This window comes from Rhinopithecus bieti, unplaced genomic scaffold (genome assembly GCF_001698545.2).
Source record: "Rhinopithecus bieti isolate Rb0 unplaced genomic scaffold, ASM169854v2 scaffold_4655, whole genome shotgun sequence".
Lineage (NCBI taxonomy): Eukaryota > Metazoa > Chordata > Mammalia > Primates > Cercopithecidae > Rhinopithecus > Rhinopithecus bieti.
The window spans coordinates 1,498,102-1,524,334 of NW_016804517.1; the positions used below are offsets into that span (position 1 = coordinate 1,498,102).

Here is a 26,233-nt window from a genome sequence, read left to right on the forward strand (position 1 = left end):
ATATAATTATAAATATATGAATCATATAAATTTAAAAATTATATAATTTATAGAATCAATGCTATTCCCATTAAACTACCATTAATCTTCTTTACAGAATTAGAAAAAAATACTTTAAATCTCATATGGAACCAAAAAGAGCCCATATAGGCAAGACAATCCTAAGCAAAAAGAACAAAACTGGAGGCCTCAGGCTACCTGACTTGAAACTATACTATAAGGCTACAGTAACCAAAACAGCATGGTACTGGTACCAAGGCAGATAGACCAATGGAACAGAAAAGAGACCTCAGAAATAACACCACACATCTACAACCATCTGATCTTCAACAAACCTGACAAAACCAAGCAATGGGGAAAGGATTCCCTATTTAATAAATGGTGCTGGGAAAACTGGCTAGCCATGTGCAGAAAATTGAAACTGGACTCTTTCCTTACACCTTATATAAAAATTAACTCAAGATGGATTAAAGACTTAAATGTAAAACCCAAAACCATATACACCCTAGAAGAAAACCTAGGCAATACTATTCAAGATGTAGGCATGGACAAAGATTTCATGACGAAAACACCAAAAGGAATTGCAACAAAAGCCAAAACTGAGAAATGGGATTTAATTAAACTAAAGCACTTCTACACAGCAAAAATAAACTATCATCAGAGTGAACAGGCAATCTAGAGAATGGGAGAAAATTTTTCCAATCTATCTATCCAACAAAGGTCTAATATCTAGAATCTACAAGGAACTGTACTTTACAGGAACAACAACAACAACAAAACATCAAAAGTGGGCAAAGGATATGAATAGACACTTCTCAAAAGAAGACATATTTGTTGTCAAGTAACATATGAAAAAAAGCTCAACATCACTGATCATTAGAGAAATGCAAATCAAAACCATCATGAGATACCATCTCACACCAGCCAGAATGAAGATTATTAAAAAGTCAAGAAACAATAGATGCTGGTGAGGCTGTTGAGAAATAGGAACACTTTTACACTTTTGGTGGGAATGTAAATTGGTTCTACCATTGTGGAAGACTGTGTGATGATTCCTCAAGGATCTAGAACCAGCAATACTATTTGACCAAGCAAATCTCATTACTGGGTATATACCCAAAGGAATATAAATCATTCTACTATAAAGACACATGCACACATATATTTATTGCAGCACTATTCACAATAGAAAAGACATGGAACTAACCCAGATGCCTATCAATGATAGACTGGATAAAGAAAATGTGGTACATGTACACCATAGAATGCTATGTAGCCATAAAAAGAAATGAGTTCATGTCCTTTGCAGGGACATGGATGAAGCTGGAAGCCATTATCCTTAGCAACCTAACACAGGAACAGAAAACCAAACACCGCATGTTCTCACTCATAAGTGGGAGTTGAACAATGAGAACACGTGGACTCAGGGAAGGATACATCACACACTGGGCCTATTCAGGGGCTGGGGGCAAGGGAAGGGAGAGCATTAGGACAAATACTTAGTGCATGCAAGGCTTAAAATCTAGATGACAGGCTGATAGGTGCAGCAAACCACCATGGCACATGTATACCTAAGTAACAGACCTTCATGTTTGGGGCATGTACCCTAGAACTTAAAGTAAAATAAAATATTTAAAAAAATTAAAATGCAAAAAGGCAATTAACATTTTTTCTTTGCTTTAAGAAATGAGAGATTTTGTAATACTTAAAAGAAACTGGTTAGACTTAGGAATATAAATATCAATTCCCTATCTAATTTAATTGAACCCAGAGTTGCACATATAGCAAACTGTTTTCACATGTGAATTTGAACTCTAAGTGATACCATTTGCATGGAATTCACAAGCTATTCTAATGTTTTAAGAATATGTTAATTATTTTTATCAGTATTTTTGTGTGAGACATTAAAATTAAGTGAATTTCCATTTGCCCTCTTTGTCATAAGTTAATCCATCTACTTTGCATCTGTGGCTTTGCTTTGAAAAACTAGTGTTGTGTAACTTTTAACTCTTAATTTGCAAAGTAAAGGAAAAAAATAAAATGTATGGCAGCAACATGACCTCTAGGTTGAACAGATTTCAAGCTGAAATGCCTAGTATCTATCTCCACTCACACCGGGGTAAGTGGAATTGTAAATCAAATGCATCTAGTTTTCCAAAGTCTGATAAAGGGCCTTTTGTAGAATCTTACTTTTAATTGCCATAGGAATACATTATACATTTGGAGTAATTAAAATTAAATACTTGGTAATTAGAAGTTAGATTTTATTGCTTATATAGTAAGAAAGATACACAGAATGCTTAAAAGAAAAGTAAAATTTAATATTCATGTCTCAAGCTTAGCATTAATAACCATCGATTTAGCAGCAAAGACGTTAATTTGATGAAAGTTTATGCCAATACAATGAAAACAAATATATTTTAATGACAGAGTCATTTTTAGTTACTTGTAATGATGGCCTGCGAGAAGGCATCTTATTAGAGTTTTAATGTGACTCCTACTCTTTCCTCTTGGCTATCTAGAATACAGTCTCTGTAAATTTTTCAGGTGACCTAATGATGATGATATTGACATATTATGTTTGTAAGCACTTTGGCTTTTGACATGCTTTTATATGCATCATCTCAGTGTCTTTATCACCACCTCCAAGTTTTTCACAACAGGAAAACACAATAGAAAACATAAACAGGGCCGAGTGCAGTGGCTCACGCCTATAAGCTCAGCACTTTGGGAGGTGGAGGCAGATGGATCACAGGAGGTCAGGAGTTCAAGACCAGCCTGGCTAATAGGACAAAACCCCATCTGTACTAAAAATATGTAATCACAGCTACTCAGGAGGCTGAGGCATGAGAATCGCTTGAACACGAGAAGCAGTGGTTGCAGTGAGCCAAGATCGCGCCACTACACTTCAGCATGTGCGATAGAGTGAGACTGTGTCTCAAAAAAATAAAATAAAATAAAAAAATAAATAAAAGAAAAGAAAACAAAAATAGCAATATTTCCAACTATCTGCTTGCAAAAGCATTACATAAACAGTCTAGTATAGCTAGGCTCCTCCGTCTCTCTTCATCATTATCTCTTGTTCTGCTCATTCACTATCAAACTATTTATAGTTCCCTGAATACATCATCCTAATTTAAATCTTATATATTTTGTTATATTATTTCCTTTGTCTGAAATTCCCTTTTTCTGAAACAATCAATTCCCACTTGGCTGGCAATGTCTTAATTTCTTCCCTTTAGGGCTTACATTTAGCATCACTTCCAGCATTTTTTTTTTTTTTTAAGGGAAAATGTGAGCAAAAATTCAAACACCATTTTCTTAAACCATGGTTCACGTTGAAACCACCTAGGGAACTTTAAATATACTAATATTTGGGTCTCCCTGGTAGAGATTTTGATTTGATTGATCTGGAATGGGACCCAGGAATTAAGAGCTTAGGAAGTGAACGTAATGTGTAGCCAGGGGTGAGATCCACTGTTGCAGATTGGTCTCACCCTTTCAGTAACCCACTTACCGTATCGTGTGGATAGGTTAACTCAGATGTCTACAACTGAGTCAAGTGGACCAGATTGGGAGCTGGAATAAATTACAGAGCACAGGCTCCCTCCAAAGGAAGCAGATGAGTCTTAGTTTCTTCTGATCCTTGACTTGGGAAATGGGCCTGGTGATGCCACGTGTGCTGATTTTTAAAGAAAAACAAAAAATCCGCTGTTGAAAAAAATGGAAATCACCTAACTTTTAAACATTGCCTAAAGCTTTCTTTACTCCCTCCCTTGTATTTCATTCCTTTGAAATGCCAGTGCAGGCAAATAGAACACAACTATGAGTCAAATGGGATCTGTCGACACACTGTTTTTCAAGGTTGGAAACATTACAGGAAAGCATTGTAGGAGAAAGATTGCAGCCTTCTACACATAGGGACTCCAGTTTAGGGAAAAAATGTTGTCACTCCTCTTACTTGCAGTGGCACCTCAGATATGAGAGATGAGTTATGTACTTACAGAAATAACATTCTTTAAGCCTCTGTGCAGGATTCTTAAATAAAGTCGAATAGGTGAGATAGCCAACCATATCCCTTTATAGCTTGCTTTATAGTTATTTTACTACAAAACTATAGAACTTTTTTTGCCCCTTTGTTCTGGACAGGGAGAAAAAATCATTTCTTTGTTTTTCTAGGAAAAGTAAAAGGTTTTTTTTTTTTTTTTTTTTTGGTTGGGGCCGGAGGGACCCTGGGCCTTCCTCAGAATATTTTTGTAGAACAAACTCTACAAAAATAAGATGTTTCATTTATTTGTCTGAAAGGTTAACTCAGATATGAAATAATTCTGGATACTTCTAATTGTACTTCAAAACATTATTCGATACTTGAAGATCAAGAAGTATGAAGGAAACTGAAATTATGAATGAAGGAAATCAAACAAAAGCATGCCATATAAATATTTCAGAGGATGGGAAAATCTACCAGGAACCTTAATTGTTACTAAAAAGAAATAAATGCTTTGACTATTTATTGTTTAATATGGCATATGATAAATATCTGGGCTTTAATAAAACTCATTTGTATCCTGCACAGTTTCATTTCCTTGAGTAGAATGTCAGTTTGTCCAGTTTAATCACTATTTAACTTTTCTTTTTTCTTTTTTCTTTTTTTTGTTTTTATTTTAATTTTGTTTAGATGGAGTCCTGCTCTGTTGCATAGGCTGGAGTGCAATGGCGTGATCTCAGACCTCAGCTCACTGCCACCTCTGCCTCCTGGGTTCAAGCAAATCTGTGCCTCAGCCTCCCCAGTAGCTGAGATTACAGGTGTCCGTCACCATGCCCGGCTGATTATTTTGTATTTTTAGTAGAGACGGGGTTTCACCATCTTGTCCAGGCTGGTCTTGAATTCCTGACCTCATGATCCACCTGCCTTGGCCTCCCAAAGTGCTAGGATTATTTAGCTTTTTATACTTTATTGTTCAACCAGAAAATTTAGTGGGTGATGCATGGCAAAAAATAAAATTAAAAAAATAGTAGATGGAATTTATTTTTCTGAAATATGTTAAAGAGATATTTCTTGAAGTTTTTTTTCTCTTTCTTACCTCAAAAATCTAATTATCTCATTGTAAAACTCCACACAACAGTACTACAGATAACTATTTTAGTTAAAATTGACATATAAATAAATCATTGTTCATGTAACTTTTGTTTAACCTATTAAAATGGAAGATGATGGGCTGGGAGCAGTGGCTTATGCCTGTAATCCCTGCACTTTGGGAAGCAGAGGTGGACAGATCACTTGAGGCCAGGAGTTTGAGACCAGCCTGATCAACATGGTGAAACTCATCTCTATATACATGCATGCATACATACATACATACAGTGGAAGATGAATGTGGAAAGATAAGGTACAGTTTGTTTACTTGTGCACAAGCATTGCAATATCAAGTTGTTTGTCTCCTAGTGGCAGTTAATGGTTCTTCATTCTTTTTTCATTCAAACAGCTTTCATTGAGTGCCTACAAATGTGTGGTAAGAAGAGCTCAGCTTAGTGTTTAGAGACTTTCTCACTTTATGCAGGCTTCTTACAAGGTTTGGTGGACCTTGAAATCCATTTGCATTTGTTGAAGGGGTGGGGATGGACAGCTCTGGCAGAATTTTTATGCCAGAAAAATGGCTGAGGTAAATATTATCTGTAATTTTCTCGAGAAATGATTGCTTGATCTAACATACAATAAATAGATTTTTTACAAAGCTTAAAAGGATCTATTCCCAGCCCACCCCTCTGTCTTAGCTCGAGAAATAAACAAAAATTAAAATTACCTGTAAACCTCAGGTGTGGGTTTGAAATATATATACGTATATGTGTGTGTGTGTATATATATATATATATATATATATATATAGGAAAAATTGAGCTGAAACTTTCTTGCATAGAGAGATATTAGAGATACGTCTTTTAATCAAGGACAGACTCTCTATCACTTACCTGATTTACACATTTAGTTCTTCTGGGTTTGGGTTTGGTTGGGCTGGACAGCTAGTTAGCTGTTGCCTGCCTGAGGCTACTTGCCCTAATGCAGAGAAATTCCTGGTTTTCAGAGTAACAGGCAGAAAAACTTGAAATTATTTATTACTAGACCCCATCTCTTTCAATTAAAAATATTAAGACAAATTATAATAAGATATTTCTATTTAATAAGATTGGTAAAAGACAATGAAAAACTTAACAGTCAACATCTTACATGTTACAAATGTCATCATAAGGCTATTTCTTGTGTCTTCCGTACATAAAAGTTTAAACTTTATTTCTAAAATATAGGTTTTTTTTGAAGACACTTTATTGGGGAAGCTAGAGTAACTCTGAGAGACAGAACTCTGTCTGATTTAATAAAAAGACAGAGCCTGTGCAATCTACAACAGTGTTTCTCCAAGCGTCATTTGTGGACATCAGCACATACATACCATATGTATTTTATATACTATATATATTATGTTTTATATATATTATATACCTAATGTAATATATATATATATAATTTAAGATTCTTGTTAAAAAGGCAGATGGTAAAATAGCTAAGTAAATTTCAAATGTCTCATCACAAAAACTGATAAGTAAGTGAAGTGATGGATATGTTAATTAGCTTCATTTAATTATGCCACATCATATACATATGTCAAAACATCAGAGTGTACCCCATAAATGTATATAATTATGATTTGTTAATCAAAAAATGCATATGGTTAAGTACTAGCTGAGATCTACTAAATCCAGATCTCTGGGTTGGAGCCTTGGTGTCTGCATTTTAACCTGTCCAAATGAGCCTTACAGTGAAATTTGAGACATAGATGGGTGGATGGTGAGAAATACCCTCAGTGATGGCTGTCTTATATGGATAATCCTTTCCTAAGCTAAATCAGAGTGATGGGGGCCAGAGTGAAAATGTCTTCAGTTATCTGAAAGGGAATCTGCATGTGGATGGCAAAACCAACGTTCTATACTATACTCCCAATCCCGTAAGCTCTCCTGCCACGTGTGCCAAGTGTAGCAGCTAGTCTTCACCAGGAGTCTTCTTATACCATAACTGTGCCACTCTTGCAAAGTAGGGTACCTTTTCTCTCCTTTCCCTTGTCCACTGCTCTTACAATTTGATGATAACCACCATCAATTTTGCACTGATCACTTCTAGGCACCTAAACCATTATTCTATGTATTGTAGTACAATCCCAGAGATAGGTGTTGTTTTCATGCTCATTTTACAGATAAGAAGACTGATGCTCAGATAAGCTATGGAATCATGGATAAACATTGAGGAAATAGCAGGAAAAAAGATTCAAACTCAGGTCTTTCTGCAGCCACTCTCCTGGGCTGCTGCCATGCAAACATTTACTGCCTGACTTTCTGGACAAGGGTGTGGAGAGCTTTGATTTCTAAAACAGCAGCACAGCTAATAATGAAAAAGAGATGGCCTAGTTCTTTATTTACTTATCCCCTACAAACTTTTATACGTGATTTTAATATCAAAGGGAGGATATTAAATCTCACTCATAAATTATGGTGAACGCTAATTCACAGACTAAAAAAATCTGCATAAATGGATAGATATGTATTGTATGCATTTATTGAAAAAAATACATTAAAAAGATAAATGGGAGAGGTGCTAGTCAGAGACAGTACATTGTTAAAGCCTAAAATCAACAACATTGTGTCTCTTATCTTCCTAATTAATTTATTCCTGGATCTTGACATAATAAAACTCTGTATTTTATCTCCCTGCTCCCTCGTTTAGAATCTTATTTAAAGTTAACTTATAAGAAAGCAAAACTTAAGAACTCAATATCTTTAAAAGTCTTACAGATCTCAAAACTGAATTCAAAATTTTAATGTTAATTGATTCTAACATCCGCCATTATCAGAAATCTGAATGCATTCTTGTTGCCTCCAAATTTAGAGGTCTAACAATTATTTGTACTTTAAAAAACTTCAGTAAATAGGAGTCAAGGATTTAATGTGCCAGATGAAAAATTTTGCACATCAATTTAATTATTGGAATTCCTAAAATCTGTTTGCAAATGTGGGGAGTTTTGTCAATACTTCAAGCAACCTGTATTCTCACTGTGGTTGTAGCATCAATTAACTCTGCTCTCATTAGCTTTCTCATTTTTAAAATCAAGGATTGAATTGGATGATCTCTAACTGATGATCTCTTATAGTTCAAATATCTTTTACTTCTTTGAAAAAGGTAGTACTTATTGTGATAACATGCAGCAGTCCTGAAAATGCTTTAAAAGGATTCTAAGTACTTTATGTTACTGTAAACTGTACCATGAATGTGGAAAGTTGAGCACAAATGGCCAAATAATAGTGGAGAAAATAATAGTTGATGTCAACCTTTTGTAGCTCCTTTTCTATCATAGATTTAATGGAATGTGAGTCTGTGGACTTCACAGATAACTATTTTTGGAACAGAAATTTGTATTTGAAAACCTTCCCCTTTCTTAGATATTTGAATGACGTTATAGTTGTATCTAAACTACACCACGGTTTAATTTAATATCTAGAATGGCATACCTCTTTCCCTAGAGTGTATAATATTTGGCATACCACCACCCTGAAATATTGGTTCATAAACTACTGTAAAAATATTGTTAATCATAGAAAAGTAGAATATCACCCAATAAACCAGTATATATACAGCCCAGAGACTCTTTTGGAAAATGATAAAATGGATTAAAAAATTGGGATTTTAGCAGCAATTTGAATAACTTATTTACTCACCATTCATTCATTTCCTGTCCATGTTGAGTTTGTGGAGTACTTGTGTGAGGGAATATATTGAACAAAAAAGTTTAAGTATGATGACTTTTACAAAAGGAGAAGTAGAGGGTGCTGTGAGAACCTAAAAGAAGAATTAATTCATCTAATTTGAAGGGATGGCTGAATCAGTGGAGGATGTCTGGGAAATCTTTCCCAATTAAGGGATTTTCAGCAGCTATCTGAAAAAATAAGCAGATAATATGCCAAGCAACGATCTGGGAAAACCGTTTTAGGCAGAGAGAATAGCTTCTTTGACGTTTTAAAGCAGGAGTGAGTGTTCTTTTTGAGAAATAAAAAGAAGACTAGTAGAGTTATAGGGCAAATCCAAGAAGGTAAGTGGGGCATGGAGTAGACTAGAATTCCAATGGGTATAAAGGTCAATGTAAGAATGATGGACTTACTCAGGGGCACTCAGAAGTTTTAAGAAGGGGTGGGGAAAAAACAGTATATAACCAGATTTAGTTTTTCTAAATAATATTTATTTTGAAATAGTTGAATACAATAATTTGCAAAGATAGTTTAGAGAAGGTTTGTGTACCTTTCACCCAGTTTTTCTCAATGATAAGATGGTACATCGCCATAGTATGGTGTCAAAATCAGGAAATTTATGTTGACACAATGTTATTAACCATGCTGTAGATGTTATTTGAATTTTCAGTTTTACATGCAAAATTGTTTGGTTTTGGTATTCAAAAGTTTACTAAAATGTTTATAAAGAACTGAAAAGGATTAAATGTGGACATTGGGGGAGCAGTTTGTAAAATGAAAAGCGAAGTCCAGTTGATAGATGAAGGTATCTTAACCTAGAAGTGTCATGGACTCAAGAAATATTTAGGAGGTAGAAATGATCAGTGAGTATTGGTGAGTGGCGAGTGGCATGTGAGAGAGGGGATAAGGTTGAAGGTGACCTATGGATTTCTATTTTGAGCAGCTGGGTAGGTGGTAATGTTCCTAGTTGAGGTTAAAAGTCCTGGAGGAGAAGCAGATTCTCTGGGAAAGGAAGATGCATTCAGCTGGTACTTCGGTGAGCTTCAGGTACCTATGTAGGCAAGAATGCTTTCGGCCTGGAGCTCGGGGAAAAGCTAAGGTGTGAGATATAGATTTAGTCATTCTCAGCATATGGATAGTAATTTCAGTGAAATTATCTCAGGAGAATATGTTAAATGAAAAGATAAAAAAAAAGTTTAGAATAGAGCCCTGGGAACTAAAAATATTAAGAGATTTGGGAAGAAGAATGAGCTGGTAAAGGGACTAAGAGGAAACAATGAAGAACAGAGAGAGAGTTTTTAGTGTGTGTGTGGGAGGTGGGTGGGGGAAGGGAGAGAGAGAGAAGAAGGGAGATGAAGAGACAGGAGAGATACGGAAAAATAGCAAAATTATGTCATATAAGCAAAGTCCTAGAAAGCTCTGTCTCTTTTCTTTGATTTCTTCTGAAGTTATAATTGGAAGGTTTCTTGTAGTTCTCTATGTGTGCCATTCTTTTAAAGTTTAGTATTTATAATGTCGCAAACTCAATTTCATGATAAAGTGTGATATTTTCCGCAACATTATTTACATCTTTCAAAATGTTATTTCGGATTGAGAATACTTGAATATGCCACATTTTAGTCACTATTAATTAATTGTTTCTTTTCTTTTTCTTTTTTTTTTTTTTGAGATGGATCACTCTGTTGCCCTGGCTGGAGTGCAGTGGCGCACTCTCGCCTCCTGGTTTCTCACGCCATTCTCCAGCCTCAGCCTACCAAGTAGCTGGGACTACAGGTGCCCACCACCATGCCTGGCTAATTTTTTGTGTTTTTAGTAGAGATGGGGTTTCACCATGTTAGCCAGGATGGTTTTGATCTCCTGACCTCGTGATCCGCCTGCCTCAGCCTCCCAAAGTGCTGGGATTACAGGCATGAGCCACCGCACCCAGCCTAATTAATTGTTTCTTAAAGTGAGTAGGAACTTAAAAACTATGGCGGTGGGGGCGGGGAGGGGGGGCAGCAAGGAATGGTAAATTGTGCAAAAACGTTTAGGTTTAACAAAATCCTGTAATTAAAGTATATTTTAATTACGTATATTTAAGCTATAAATACATGACAGTAAATATACCAACAATTGGGTCATACTCCAAGCTAACTAAAATCAAAGTTTCAGGATAAGTCCTGGGCATCTGTATTTTTAAAAATCTCTCCAATTGATTCTGATGCCTAGTGTGGACTGAGAATGATTGCAACACCTAAGTACTCTGAGAATCTTAGGGGTGGTGAGAGGGTTCTATACAGTGACTTGAATGCTATGACTATGTAGAAACCTCACTGATACCAGTATAACAAAAGGCATGTCAAATAAATTTTTCTTGAAAGAAAAGAGGTAGCCGGTAAAGAAATAGAGGACAAGAAATTTTGAGTTGACCTACTGAATTTGGAAGTCATCATCACAAATCCTATTGAAAGTTGGAGTGAATGAGGCAGGGGGTTGATTTATGGTAGATTTATGCTATGAGGAGCTGAGTGACAAGTTCAGAATGACAAGCTGAAATGTCTCAGAATCATTTCATATTAGATGGGGAGAAAAGGTCATACCAGTTTAAATAAGAGGTAACTGAAGGTTGAAATAAAGCTTTGTTTAAAGGAATGATGCAAGAGAAAGTTGATGATTAAAGGTTGTGGGAAGAAACACATATGAATTTTGCTAGACATGTGTCTGGGGATAATAATAAGCTGAAAGTTACTTTGGGGACTTTCACTAGGAGGGGAGGTTATGTATTGGTGGTTCTAAAAGTAGCTTATTAATTGAAAGTATTTACTTTTTACTTTTAGATTTACTCCTCATTATGTTTTCAAAAGAATGTAAGTATCTGAGAAGGTCTAATTTCAGTGGTTAAAAATATCTATGAACATAAGGAATAAATAATAAACATGAAGGAAACTTTGAGTCAAAAGTGAAATGAGGTATTCATTTTATTAACTATAAATAGGAGCTTTGCTTTACTGGTGTTTAGAATTTCAAAACACTATATTTAGCACAGAAACCTTAATGATCCTCATGGTGCAGTCATTTTTCTGAATGGTGTCATTTATAATGCAATTCTAAACTTAGGAAATAAATGGAGGGGAGGGTAATGAGGCTTATATGATGTCGAATGAGTCAACATATGATTAATATTGAGTCTCTTTCATGTTCACTATTGCCTACCTTTCTGCAAAGTGGTTTTTTATCTGCACTAACTTGGTATGAAAATCAAATCTATTCAATACATTTCTTATATGGATTATCCTGTTAGGTTGCTAGGAAGTGTATTTCCTCAATATTAATGAATTATTCTTACTACAAATGTGGCAGTCTAATTTTGATTTAGTTCAGGTTGATTGCTATTTTGCTCTGATAAATGAGGAGGAATCCAGTATTTTTGGACATTGAGTTTTTTTTTTTTTTTTTTGAGACAGAGTCTTGTTCTGTCACCAGACTGGAATGCAGTGGCATGATCTCAGCTCACTGCAACCTTTGCCTCCTGAGTTCAAATGATTCCCCTGACTCAGCCTCCTGAGTAGCTGGGACTACAGTCATCCACCACCATGCCCGGCTAATTTTTTGTATTTTAGTGGAGACAGGGTTTCACCATGTTGGCCAGAATGGTCTCAATCTCCTGACCCCGTGATCAGTGCTCCTCAGCCTCCAAAGTTCTGGGATTACAGGCATGTGCCACCGTGCCCGGCCACATTTTTTGAACACGTGACGTAACCTACTCTCTGTGTAAACTTATCACAGTAAGCTTTGTAGGCTTTAGTATTTATTTATTTTGTATGGTATGTGTGTGTTTGTGCATAGTTTTTTAAATGTAGAGCTTAGCAGTAAGTCTTACTAGCTTTCTTTCTGGGTAAGTCTGTTTTCAAGCAAGTTTCAGTTGCTGTGATACCTTATGCTTAAAGTAATCTGAGAAATAAGACCATGAGAAATTCATTTTAAATGATTTTAAAATTAGCACAGTGGAGAGCAGTGTTTATTATTGCTAGACTAAAGCACAATATTCATTTCTAATGAATCATTGGATGACCTCACAGATAGAATGGCCAATGATTTAAAAGTAATCATACTAGAAAATATGGCTCTGGCAGGAATCCAAAGGATGAGCCATTCCTTCTCCTTGAAATGCTTCCCTCCCACCACCTCCCTGATGTCCACTGCCCTGGTTGTCTTTTTGTGTCTCTGCTATTTCTCAATCTCCTTTGTGGGGCCTCGCTCTTGACCCCACCTCTAGGTTTATTTGGTCTTCAAGAACCGGTTACTTGTCTAAGTCTAAACAACCAATGTCTATTCAGTTGCTCAAACTGGAAACCTAGGGTTGTTCCCTTTCCCCCATCCTTACATTCATTCTACCAGTAAGTCCTATAGCGCCCACTTGCAAAATATACTTTCAAGTTCATTTTACTTCTATTCCTCTCTGATGTCACCATCCTAATCTAGGCCATCCTTATGTCTTACTTGAAAATAGTGCAATAGCATCCTTTCTGAGTTTTCCTTCCCCTCTCCTTCCACCTGGAATTGCTGCAGTTTATTCGCTGAAATCCTAGAGATGTTTTTTACAATATAAATTATACCATCTCACTATTATCTTTGCTTTACCCCTTTAATAGCTTTTCTTTTCACTAAGAATTCAATTCTTTCTCACCATCTGCAAGACCATGTCTAAAACAGACTCTGCTTATGTCTCCAAATTGACCTGTAGCTATTCTTTCTCTTGATCTAAAGTCTCTGGCTCACCAGCTTCCTTCTCCAAACTAGAGCCAGAAAATATTCTGTTTCTTCTGCTTTGAGAGCCTTTCCCTTAGATTTCCTATGGGGTGGCTCACTGATCCTTCAATATCAGCCTAAATGCTACATTGTCAAACAGGTCTTCATTTTATATGCCAAATAGATCTTCCCCTTTATTCTGTCTTCAGCACTCTTTCTGTGACCTTTAAAACACTTTCTCTGTCTTAACAACATATTTATTTGCTTACCTCTGTATTAACAAGAGGTATTACTAAAATTTTAGCTCTGAGAACACAGATACTCTGTTTATTTCACTTACCCCCTTACCCCTAATCCCTAGCACAATGTCATATATGAGGTACTCAAAAAACGCTTGTTGAATGAGTAAATGAATGAACAGTGTAAGGATCAGTCTGAGTAGAGTACTGTGTAAAGGCAAAGTGACACACCCGGAGAAGTGTGGTTGTTAAGAGGAGGTCTGGGGTGGAAGTTAAATGTTGCATAACCATTATTTTAACTAACATAACTGATTTGTTTCTTAGTTTCCATTGGGAGGATTGGGTGAGATAACGTGCAAAGATGCCTAAAATAAAAATATCATACTCAAAAGGCTGTCTTCTGTGCAGCTCTCCTCCTTGTACTAGACTGTATGGCCAAGAAAAGTGAGAGTGTCCTCATAGGATACCTCCCCTTTTCATATCCCTCTCTCTATTCTCTTTGTTTGTTCTGGGAAATGAACGAGAACGTTAGAGACTGTGGCGTGGCTGTGTGCAGAGTGTGTGTCCAGCAATTCTTGCACCTCTAATAGCATATTCCCACCTGTGGGTAGGTCATAACCCAACCGCTGCATGAAAGAGTCCCCTGAAGTCCTAAGATCCGCTGCCCCAGAAATATTCTGGAAGCGCTGCCTTCTGTCTGCCCTCTGAATTCTTTTGTTTCGTCCAGCACCCTCAGGTTAAAGAGCCTATATCTTGGGCTTAGTTTTCATTTGTTTGCTTGAACTCCCTTTGGATTAATTCTTTAAGCTGTTTCTCTCTAGACCACGGTTTTGCTCAGTGTCCCACAACCTGAGGGACCAACACTCATCTCTCTATACCCTGTCCCTGATTTCTGGAATCTCAGCCTGAAAAAGATCTCAGCAGCATCCGTTAACTAGCTGGAGGCCTTCACACAGGGTTACATCATGTGCCTGCCTAGTCATCTGCAGTTCAAGCATCTTAGTGCTCTGAACCCCATGTCTTTTGCATTTACTTTTTATACTCAACCTCCTTGGCTGCACGGCCTGCCTAAACTTCTTTATTGCTTCTCTGTTTCTTCTTGTCCTTCTGTCAGTGATTGTTGTGACCTTATTTTCAAAAAGGATACATTTTAGGAGTGTTTTCCAGTTTGTGGATAGCGCTTACTTCCATAAATACTGTACTTATGTCAGTAGCAACTCTAGGTCACTCTTTAAATCACTTTGTGGATAATTATAGTTGTGTTTTAAAACCATCAATCACTATTGCTGTATTTACCTGAAGTGGCTGATTTTGAAGCTAGAATTGTTACGTTGGAAATATAATAAATATTAACTATTTACTACTGAAAGGGACAAACTTTTAAAGGACATGTGGTACATGATAAATAGTGGTTTCAAGTTATAAAATCATATTGATTTATCTTCTTTTTTCTCAACCTTCCTTTCTTCCTACCCCTTCTGTCTTATGCCGTGAAAATCTAAGGTAGCTAGCTCAGTTTATAGTGTATGAACCATTATACTAACATGCTTTAAGTTTACAAATTGTACATATTAAATTTCTACTGTAAAGTACTTATTTGGAAAGCATTTATGTTTTGTGTCTTGTATTCAGACTTCTCTGAACTATTATAATTTTCTGAAATATTATAGGTCATTAGTTACATTAATTACAAAATCTGCCATCTTGCAGTTTTAGAATATTATATTTTATAATGGGAGCTTCCTTTTATTTGAAATTCAAATATGGATCTCCATCCAAATTGATAACAAATTTTGTGTGCTTCATTTCTCCTCCATATTTGCATATTGAAGTCATCTGAGGCAAGGTATGTAGGAATAGAAGGAGAGAAAAGGAGAAAGATGTGTACTCAAGTCAGAGAAGAGAAAACAAATGTGAACACACTGGAATCAAAATAAGTTGAATCCATTGCTGAATTCAAGAAGTGTTTCTGTATTAGAGATTATCCTTCTGTAAAAGCCATATACCTTGCTCAAACTTCTGTAATGTAGAGAATGAACTAGATCAGAAAGGGAATCTCTGAATGAACTATGACAGAATTTTCAAACTACAGAATTATTGTGAAATGGCCACAATTCCCTGCTGATAACTGTTGCAGTGAATTTGTTGACTCTATTCAGGTGAGTTTAAACATTAAAATGGCCAAAGGTGGCCATGCGCGGTGGCTCACACCTGTAATCCCAGCATTTTGGGAGGCCGAGGCGTGCGGATCACGAGGTCAGGAGATCGAGACCCATCCTGGCTAACACGGTGAAACCCTGTCTCTACTAAACATGTGAAAAAAATTAGCCAGGCATGTTGGTGGGCGCCTGTAGTCCCAGCTACTCGGGAGGCTGAGGCCAGAGAATGGCGTGAACCCAGGAGTTGGAGGTTGCAGTGAGCCGAGATTGCGCCACTGCGCTCCAGCCTGGTTGACAGAGTGAGACTCTGTCTCAAAAAAAAAAAAAAAAAAAAGGCCAAAAGTATGAGAAAAAGACAGAAAAAGAGAGAAGAAACACAGAGAGAAATAGAGAGATAGGAAGATCCAGACAGAGAGAAAGAGATTGAGAGAGAGAGAGAGAGAGAGAGAGAGAGAGAGAGAGAGAGAGAGATTATGAATGAATGAATGAATATGAATGTGTGTCAAATAAAAGAAGGTTTAAAAAGTGTTTTATTGCAGGCTGATAGTTAGTGAACCCGAGTCCTACTTTAGTCTCTGCCAGGAACTTGGTAGGCATCTAACTTCTTTATACCTTTGTTTCCTTATCTGTCAAATAACGACTGTGGCAATGATAGAATGAAACGTTAGATGTAGAAATGTTTTGAAAGCATGAAATGCTCTCTGCAGATAAAAGTCATATTATCCAAGGATAACATTCTTCTAAAATTTTTAAAATTGACAGATAACATCATATGCTTTTATCATGTACAATATGATGTTTTAAAATATACATGCATTGTACAATGGTTAAATCTACCTAATTAACAAGTGCATTACTTTACATAGTTATGATTTTTAGGTGAGAATACAACTTCCACTCTCCTTACATGTTTCAAGAATACAATATAACATTAACTACAGTTGCCTTGCTGTACAGTAGATCTCTTGAAATTTATTCTCCCTATTAAACTGTAATTATGTAAACTGTGACCAACATCTCCCAACACCTTTTCCTCCCTAACTACCCCATCCTTTGGTAACAACCCTCCTCCTCCCTAGTTCTATGAGATCAACTTTTTAAGGTTCCACATATGAGTGAGATGGTGTGGTATTCATCTGTTTGTACCTGGTTTGTTTCACTTAAGATAATATCCTCTAGGTTCAACCATATTGTTGCAAATGGCAGAAATTACTTCTTTTTTTATGATTGAGTAATATTACATTGTGTCTGTATAACACATTTTCTTTATTCATTCATGCATTGATGGACACTTCAGTTGATTCCATAGCTTGGCTATTGCGAATAGTGCTGCAATAAACATGGGGTGCAGATATGTTTTCAAAATACTAATTTAGTTTACTTTGGATGTATACCCAGTAGTGGGATAACATGGTAGTTCTATTTTTAATTTTTTGAAGAATCTTCATACTATTTTCCATAAAGGCTATACTAATTTATATTCTCACCGCCAGTGTATAAGGATTCCCTTTTCTCCATACCATCCCCAACACTTGTTATCTTTTGTCTTTTTGATAATAGTCATTCTAACAGGTGTAAGGTTAGACCTCATAGTTTTGATTTGCATTTTCCTGAAGATTAGTGACACTGATCATTTTTTCATGTACTCATTGGCCATGTTTATGTTTTTTTGTTTACAAGTGTTTATTAAGTTCTTTTGCCCATTTTTAAATTAGGTTATTTGGGGTTTTTTGCTACTGAGTTATTTGAGTTTCTTATTTATTTTGGGTATTAAACCCTGGTCATGCATATAGGTGGCAAATATTTCTTCCGTTCTATAGGTTGTGTCTTCAGTCTTTTGATTGTTTCCTTAACTGTAAGGCTTTTTTGATTTAATCATATCTGTCTATTTTTGTTTTTGCTGCCTGTCTTTTGAGGTTTTATCCAAAAAAATCCTTGCCTGGATCAGTGTCATGAAGTATTTCCCCTATGTTTTCTTCTAGTAGCTTCATAGTTTTTGAGCTTGCATTTAAGTTTTAATCCATTTTGAGTTGATTTTGTGTATGGTGAGAGATAAGGGTCTAATTTCATTCTTTTGCAAAAGTATAACATTCCTACTTTTGAAAATTAGAGATAAATGAGTGGAACATTTGCTTTTGGATTTTTATAAGTGGGATAATTTATTCAAATTGTCAGTGAAATTAAATATTGTGGGCTTAGAAGTCAAACAGATTTATCTTTAAATCCTGACTCTACCTGTCACTTACTATTGCGCAACATTGGACAATTTATGTAATTCTCTGAGTTCCACTATGGCAAACTTACAGAGTCAAAAATGAGTCTTAAATGAGGGAAAGCTCTTTGTACATTGTGGAACACAGAATAACTACTTAATAATTATTAATAGTGATAATAATAAATGTTAATAGTAGTAATACTACTACTATAACATAATGACTAATGTTATTGTCAGTATTGGGTTAATTTTTCAGTTTGGTTACAAAGCTTGGTAACCACAGAGCTTTTGTGACTAGGAGCATGATTGTTTGTTTTAAACGTAGTTATTTTCAAAATTATTCAATATACACACCATCTCACTTAAGGCAGACTCTAAATGTCTAATGTATTAAAGCCTCATGCAAAATAATGTTTGGAGGTGAAACTGAACTGAGTATGTCAGAGTAGAAAATCTGCCTTGTGAGACATGTAGGACATTGTAATGAAGCAAAATTTGGCTCCAATTTTCTGGAATTAAGTGAATTGAGTAAAGTAACCAAGTCGCCATTTTCAGTCAAGAGAAAGTATATACTTTGGGGTAAGGGGGTGATAGAGAATCATGCTGTATTTCTGCCATTGAATACAAACTGTATTTTTACTAGCTGTATTTTTAGTTTAAAATTTAAAATATATGATAATCTATCTCAGAGATTAAGTCTAGAAGCATCTTAACAACAGAATTATTCTAAAATGATTTCTTTAATGATCAATTTGAAAATCAAGTCATTGCAGTAATTGAAATTACAACATGTAACACATAGTGGTGGTGTGAGTTGCTGGGTTTCAAAGGACTAACAGTAACATCATGGCACTCAATGTATGCCCTGATGATAGGGTTGCCCAGGGTGGTGAGGAACTTGTTCAGAGTGTATTCATGCTGACCTTGTTGGAAACAAATGAGTTCTAAGAAATTTCAATTATTTAGTGCCTTGAAAGATACGAAAAAAATACTTTAAAACATTGAATTGCAATTAGACATATAAATATCTGACATTTTTTTTTCTCAATTATTACCCTGGTTTGCAGTTTGGGCATCTAAACTTTAGAAATAGAGTTAGTTCTTAATAGATCAGGCCACATAGTTCTTAAATTCTGCAATGAAATGTGTACAGTCTTACTTGTTCTTAAGCAAAGCACTTTATGTTACTTCTGTGAAACTTCACGGTTTTAATTCCATGATATGAGAGAGGGAGCTTATAGGAGAAGAGTTTGATCTGGATTCTTTCGGAGACTGCTCTATTTTTAGTTAGGCTCACTCGTAAAATGCATCTCTGGAGAGCTGAATGACTTGAATAGTTGAATGAGAGACTTTTAATATTGATGTTTTGGAAGTGTATGAACACCTAAAAGAACAACAATTTTCCTTTTCCTCAATTAATATAAACCTGCGCTATCTGTTAACATCTAACTAGTGATTTCAAGATCTACTTAGCATTGCTCCTAGTCAATGACAATGAGGTGAAAGTATTAGTTAAAATGGAGAACACTAGCTGTATTTTTAGTTTTAGAGAAAACTCCATACTGTTTTCCCTGGCTGTACTAATTTACATTCTCACCTACAGTGTAAAAAGTGGTCCGTTTTCTCTGCATCCTCTCTAGCATTTTGTTATTTTTTGTCTTTTTGATAATAGTCATTCTAACTGGTTTAAGATGATGGCTCATTATAGTTTTGATTTGCATTTCCCTAATGATTAATGATGCTGAGCATTTTTTCATATACTTGGTCATTTGTTTGTCTTCTTTTGAGATGTCTATTGAGATCACGTGCCCATATTTTAATCAAATAATAATAATTATTATTTATTTTAAGTTCCTTGTATTTTCTGAATATTAGTCCTTCGCCTGAAGCTTGCAAATATGTACTCCCATTCTTCAGGTTGCTTCTTCACTCTGCTGATCATTTCCTTTGCTATGAAGAAGCCTTTTTTTTTTTTTTCTGACGTAGTCCCATTTGTGTATTTTGTTTTTGTTGTCTATGCTTTTGAGGTCTTATTCTTAAAACCTTTGCCTAGACTCAATGTCCTGAAGCAGTTCCCCTGCTTTTTCTTCTAGTAGTTTTATAGTTTGGGGTCTTAAATTTAGGTCTTTAATCCATTTTGAGTTGATGTTTTGTGTATGGTAAGAGCTAGAGGTCTAGATTCTAAAAGTCCTGATGGGTATTTATCAAAGAAAATAAAATTAGTATATCAAAGTGATATCTGTATTCCCATATTTATTGCAGCACTAGTCACAATAACCAAGATACAGAATCAATCTAAATGTCCATCAACAGATGAACAGATAAGAAAATGTGGTACATATACCCAACAGAATATTATTTAGCCATAAAAAAGAATGAAATCCTGTCATTTGCAGCAACATAGATGAACCTGGAGGACACTGTATTAAGTGAAATAGGTCAGTCACAGAAATATAAATACTGCATGTTCTCACTAATTGTAAACTGAATAGATAAAAGTAAAGAGCAGGATTATAGTTATTAGAGGCTGCAAAGAGTAGGGATGAGGGAAAGATAATGAGAGATTGGTTAATGGATAAAAAATTATAGCTACATAGGAGGAATAAGTTCCAATGTTCTGTAGCACTGCAGGATAAATATAGTTAACAATAATTTATGGTATATTTTCAAAAAGCTAAAAGAATTTTAAATATTCTCAACACAAAGAAATAACAAATGTTTAATGTGATGAATATGATAATTACCCCGACTTGATCATTACACATTATGTACATGTATGAAAATATCACTCTGTATCCCATAAGTATGTACAGTTACTACATGTCAGTTAAAAGTAAAATGAAAAAAAAGAAGGAAAATTAAGTTACCATCTGAATGACATTTGGGCAAATAAATATTTTATGGGCTATCTTCCCTTTCCACAATCATTGAGTATTAATATTTCATCATGATTTCATGATTTAATTAAAAGGAACTAAGTAATCTATTTTAGAACTACAGGAAAAAAGTTAGAAGGCAATTGACAGTTGGTAAATATTACAATGTATGTAATAAAAGATAAATTTTAATTTTCACCTAAGAACTATGTTGCTATCATTAATTTTGGCCCAGTGATTCCTTTGTTTTGTATCAAATGCTAATTATAGGTCTGAATTCGGCAAACAGTTTTGATTTCCTCACGACTATTTTTGTCATAAGATTGGGATAGCTATAGCAGAGTTGGTTGATGTGAAAATACAGTCTGAACCTTGTTGAAAACTGGTTTGTAGTTTTGAGGGAATATCTAAATTGGCCAATAACTTTGCAGGATTAAATTTTATCTTTATGTGGGCTGGTTGATAGTTCTTAGCTCTTAGCCAGCTTATATCTATGGAGTTCATTCAGAAAAGCTGTTAGGCAAGAAATAGGATCCATGGTTTGGGCAGAATCTTAACAATTGTGGCAGCAACAGGACTACTGTTTTTCTTGCTTGTAGGTATTAATCAAATATTTCACAATAGATGGATGGAGTTGTCCTTTTGCAATAACTTGGAATTAGAAACTTTTAAGAGGCTCTGCAAGGAGTAAGTTTGTGTGAAAGAGCTATGGACTGTCATTACGTCCTCAGTGAAGACTTGGATGTCTGAGTTCCCAAATGGATAGACAATACTGTAGGTCAAGGTGACCATGAAAATCGTTTGTTGCTTCTTCTGACATTTGATCCCAAAATTGACCATTCAGTGCAAAAGAACTTTAGTGAGTGATGTTTTGGTCACAAATTTTATTATAGAAGTTTTGTGCTACATTTTCAAATTGCTTTAGCTGATTTCCATTCTTAGCAATAACTTAATAGCTTTGACTATGTCTTTTAAAGTGCCTGGAAGTCTTTTTTAATTGAAGAGATTGCCTGTGACCTGACTGAGGGGGAAACTGTTCTAAAACATGAGTGAAAGTAGAGTGTGGGCACACTTCAGGCCTCTGGAGATAGTTTTTTAAAATTGAGATGAGACTTCATTCTCTCCTAATATGTAAGAGTTGCCTGAGAGTAAGTGATTTAAAGTCCAAATAAATGTAAGCTTTATGAGACAATGGTTCTCAAGAATTTCAATTACAAAACTCCCTTATTAACATGATAATCAATTTTGTTTTTGGTATTCATTAATTGATGAAATTCGCAACAGAAAACCTCCACAACTTCAGTAACATTTTGAAGTAAATTTACATCATTTATTCTTTATGTCTGTTATATTGTCTATAAATCATACCCCTTTTTGTAGTCCTTCACTGGTGTTTGGAATAAAATAAAACTCTTTATTGTAGTCTTCAAGTTCCTATGAAACCCATCCCCTGCCTACCTCAATGATCTTATTCTCCCATCCCATTCCTTCTTTCTCACTGTATGCTTCAACCATACAGGTCTACTTTCTGATCCTTGAATGTATCAAGGTCATTCCAAACTGTACACCTTTGTCCTTGTTTTTACTTCTACTTAGAATGATTTTCCTCATCATCATTGCAACAGAGAAGACAATGGTTGGATCTCATTGTCATATAATCTTTATTTCAGAGAGGCCTTCCTGACCACTTAATCTGAACTAGCCTTCCCTACTCCTTGAAATAACCCTACTGCCACTTACATATTGCTAGCCTACTGTATGGTAACCATTATGTAGAATATCCTTTTATTAGCTTAAGAAAACTAGTGGGGACTGTTTATTAACAGTGAATAGTCCTGGCTCCCTTATTTAAGAAGTAGGTATATGTTTTCCTATACTCTAAAATTGTCCATTTTTAACTAAGATTGTATAGAAAGACAATTTCTATCAAGTATTTTTACGTTTGGAAGAACTATTGCTAATCCTGGCGTTAAATTATCTGGGGATATTATACCACCTCATGAGATTTTTTAAGGAAAGAAAGGATTATCATGTTGGTTTCAGAATTTATAAATTAAGTTATACTAAATTCTTAGGGTGTTAGAAAAATACTCTATATCCAGTATTGTGCTGGAGCCAACTTGCACTGGCTCATGTAAGATCTGCTTGTTAATTTCCAGGAACTTTGCAAACAGGTTGATTTTGCATGAAAGCCTGAAATTGGCTGTGGTGGGAGTATTTACACCATGGAAATTGGCAAATGCTACATACCATGGCTTCCCCCGCTTTTCTCCAACTCAGCCAGACAGCCTGAGTACCAGCATATCATTTTATATATAGCTAATATTTCAGAGGCTGACAATCCAATGATGACAAAGGAATAGGGCTAGCTCAAATTAGTCAAGTCACGTTTATGGGTGTTTAGATTTAAAAAGCCACACCTTTTGGGCATGAAAGAAAAAGATTTTAAAAATAAATTATTTATACACAAAGTCAGATAGTAAAGATTAAAAAAAATTCATGATCTTTGTGGTTGCTTCTTATACCTCCCAGGTCAGGCTGCTGAATTATTTCAAAATATTGTTAAAATATATACTCTGGGTTAAGCAGATGGCTACCTTCTGTAACTTGTGATATCACCTTTCCCCAACTCCCATACTAATAACACAGCTCAAATCACCAATTTTTATATGCATTGTATCTTAGTTACAGTGAGTGTCTTAGACCATTTCTTTGGGGAAAGAAAAGGATTCAAAGAAGAGTGAGATGGAGTGCAGGGGCCATTGAAAATAATATGCTAAGAATAGATAAGGCTCAAGGACAGTATCTCTAGCTAGTTGCACTTTTAATGAACTCCAGTAGTCAAGGACAGTATCTCTAGTTGAACTTTTAATGAACTCTAGTAGGCGCCAAGAAGGCAGACAAATAAGAAAGAGCTTAGAGACACGGAACTAAGCAGAAGGTTACATCTGGGTGCAGAAAGTTTGTTTTGCATTGTGTTATTTTGCTGATGTGGGATTTATGGAGTATAAATAAAGTGAGGCGGAGGCTCTGGGCGCGGCCGCCATGTTCTCTGTTTGTCTTTGTCTCTTGTGTCTGTTCATTCTCCACCACCCCCGGCACGGGCCCCAATAATGGAGGCCCTGATTAATTATAGTCTATAATGTCAGAGAAAGTAAAGACTAATGAGAGTTGACCTAAGGTTTTCAGTCCTCAGTAGGAAAGGACTTAAAAGAAAATTACATGAAAAGTCAGGGTTTTGAGTATTATTCTCTGACAAGAACATTTTTGGGGTTGTACTACACAGAAGCACAAGGTATCTATCTTGCTGTGAGAGTAGAGACAAATTATTTGTGACAATTCAGAAACAATGCTATTTGGCAATACCTGTATGAAGGTATAAATAGTAATATGTGGTCCTATATTGATTAGTTTCCTTTAAAGTGACACAACAGCCTATATGGAAGTTTCCAGTTTGTTTCTTCAGAGACCTGAAATTAAATGTCCCCCATCCAAAATACAATTTGAGAAACAAAAACATCCTGAAATCCCGTCCTTCGCATCCCACACTCTACAGTCAGTGATAAACAGTTGGAAAGTTTGGATAATTCTTAGGAATTGTGTTAGAGCTCATTGTTTAATCTTTTGTAATATCTTCATCAAACAGGTTAATAATCCTATTTATGAGAGGAGAGAAAGCAACTTCAATCATATTTGGATGGTGCTAATTATAATTATGTTCTTGGAAGAGGGCTTCATTTTTAATCTTGCTGCATTTCTAGGACTTAAATCTTTATAGGGCACTCTTAATACTTCACAAAGGATAATATACCATCTGTATGTAGCTGAACAAGTTGTGGTTCTTGATTAGTTTTTATTATGCGAGAAACTATGATCCCATCAAATGGCCTCACTCTCTGACCAAAAAAAAAAAAAAAAAAATTAGGAAAGAGAAAATGTAATACAATTTGACCAAGATTAATTTCCTGAGTACCAAATAAGCCCAGATTCTTGGAAAAATAATCCCAGAACAGTAGATCTCAGGAGTCAATATGAAGAAGTGGTATGAAGGTGCCACTGCTATTCTTCAGACCAAGAGTGGTGAAGGTAATTATAAGGAAGGGTGAAGATAATACTGCAATTAATACTGCTACAACCTTTATTCCCTACCATTTACTGAAAGTAACATTTTATTCCTTGATCTTCACATATAAACCTATTAAGCTGGTATTTTTAAAACATCATTTTGTAGATGATAACATGGAAATTCAGAAAATAAAGTAAGACAACCCACTCAAAATTTTTGAGGTGTCAGGGCTAGGATTGAAACCCAAATATATGCCTCTTCAAAACCTATGTTTTGTTTTGTGTGTGTGTGTGTGTGTGTGTTTTACATTTTAATAGGCACATACATTCTTACTCTAAAATCAATTTTGTATCCTGCATTTTCACTTAAAAATAATAGAAGAATTTCCTCCATGCCATTAACACTCCTCATAAACATAATTTTAATGGTAGCATAACATTCCATTCTAGGATTATTCTTCATAGTAATGAAATTTCAATTGTTTTATTTTATGTGTATCTTTGCACTACTTAAAACTGAATTATTACAAAACATAATGGTGAAGGCTAGGCTAGTTAGACTGAGGTCTAGATGAAAAGCCTCCCAGAAATGGGGAGAGAAGACTAATGCTTTAGTCAGTATTCACTACTGCAGGTCATTTCCCTGGAAGCCACTTGCTAAGCAAGTGAGGACAAAGGTCAGTTTGTGTTTAATTTTTTTAAAATTAAGACTTTTAATATGACATTCCAAATGTGCTGTCTCCTCTCTGGATTGCTAAGGTCTTTGCTTTCATCTTATCCGGCTTCTGACTTCTCTGATAGTGCTCTGATTGTCCTCCTGATAAATTATTTCTTATTGTCTCTTCCACTTTGATTTTTGCATTCTTAGAAAGTCATTTAGAACTTCTTATCCAAGCAAATAAACATCCCAATGTTTTAAGTTCTGCTAAAACTTTCTCATTAACTGCTGAATTCCAATTACAAAATTTATGAATATGTTTCCTACTGACTACCTGTATTGAATCCCATACCTAAAATGTGTTGCACTTCAAACATCTTGTTCAATAGAGTTTATTTGCTTGGTTACCTCAGTCTAAGCTGCTTGAAGAAAGAAATATTCTCTATAAAAGCATGGGACATGTATAAAGAACTGTTGCATTTCTACCAGTTGTTTCAAACAGCTAA

At 35.4% G+C, this 26,233-nt stretch overlaps 1 protein-coding gene across 1 annotated transcript in view; it reads left to right on the forward strand.

Annotated features, from left to right (window-relative positions):
- LOC108527538 (cGMP-dependent protein kinase 1-like) overlaps positions 1-26,233 on the forward strand; it is a 93,791-nt gene that overhangs the window by 57,688 nt on the left and 9,870 nt on the right. The gene's annotated exons all lie outside the window — the stretch shown is intronic.